The sequence below is a fragment of the Mus caroli genome, chromosome 11, assembly GCF_900094665.2.
Source record: "Mus caroli chromosome 11, CAROLI_EIJ_v1.1, whole genome shotgun sequence".
Taxonomy (NCBI): domain Eukaryota; kingdom Metazoa; phylum Chordata; class Mammalia; order Rodentia; family Muridae; genus Mus; species Mus caroli.
In genome coordinates, this window is record NC_034580.1 from 44,265,255 (window position 1) to 44,266,758 (window position 1,504).

A 1,504-nucleotide genomic window follows, 5' to 3' on the forward strand; every position below is an offset into this window, starting at 1 on the left:
CAGAGTTGTTGTACAAGCTTGCAATCCCACCAAAAATGGAGGAGTGTTCCTCTTTCTCCACATCCTCGCCAGCATCTGCTGTCACCTGAATTTTTAATCTTAGCCATTCTGACTGGTGTGAGGTGGAATCTCAGGGTTGTTTTGATTCCCATTTCCCTGATGATTAAGGATGTTGAACCTTTTTTCAGGTGCTTCTCAGCCATATGGTATTCCTCAGGTGAGAATTCTTTGTTGAAATCTGAACCCCATTTTATAATGGGGTTATTTGATTTTTCTGGAGTCCACCTTCTTGAGTTCTTTATATATATATATATTGGATATTAGTCCCCTATCTGATTTAGAATAGGTAAAGATTCTTTCCCAATCTGTTGGTGGCCTTTTTGTCTTATTGACAGTGTCTTTTGCCCTGCAGTAGCTTGCAATTTTATGAGGTACCATTTTTTGATTCTTGATCTTACAGCACAAGCCATTGCGATTCTATTCAGGAATTTTTCCCCTGTACCCATATCTTCTAGGTTTCCCCCCACTTTCTCCTCTATAAGTTTCAGTGGCTCTGGTTTTATGTGGAGTTCCTTAATCCACTTAGATTTGACCTTAGTACAAGGAGATGGATCAATTCGCATTCTTCTACATGATAACTGGTAGTTGTGCCAGGACCATTTGTTGAAAATGCTGTCTATTTTCCACTGGATGGTTTTAGCTACCTTGTGAAAGAGCAAGTGACCATAGGTGTGTGGGTTCCTTTCTGGGCCTTCAATTCAATTCCATTGGTCTACTTGTCTGTAGCTATACCAGTACCATGCAGTTTTTGTGAAAATGCTCTGTAGTACAGCTTTAGGTCAGACATGGTGATTCCACCGGAGGGTATTTTATCCTTGAGCAGGGTTTTTGCTATCCTGGGTTTTTTGTTGTTCCAGTAGAATTTGCAGATTGCCCTTTCTAATTCGTTGAAGAATTGAGTTGGAATTTTAATGGGGATTGCATTGAATCTGTAGATTGTTTTTGGCAATAAAACCATTTTTACTATATTGATCCTGCCAATCCATGAGTATGGGAGATCTTTCCATCTTCTGGGATCTTCTTTAATTTCTTTCTTCAGAGACATAAAGTTCTTATCATACAGACCTTTCACTTCCTTAGTTAGAGTCACACCAAGGTATTTTATATTATTTGTGGCTATTGAGAAGGGTGTTGTTTCCCTAATTTCTTTCTCAGCCTCTTTATCCTTTGTGTAGAGAAAGGCCATTCACTTGTTTGAGTTAATTTTGTATCCAGTTACTTCATTGAAGATGTTTATCAGGTTTAGGAGTTCTCTGGTAAAATTTTTAGGGTCACTTGTATATACTATCATATCATCTGCAAAAAGTAATATTTTGACTTCATCTTTTCCAATTTGTATCCCCTTGATTTCCTTTTGTTGTCGAATTGCTCTGGCTAGGACTTCAAGTACTATGTTGAATAGGTAGCGAGAAAGTGGGCAGCCTTGTCTAGTCCCTGATTTTAG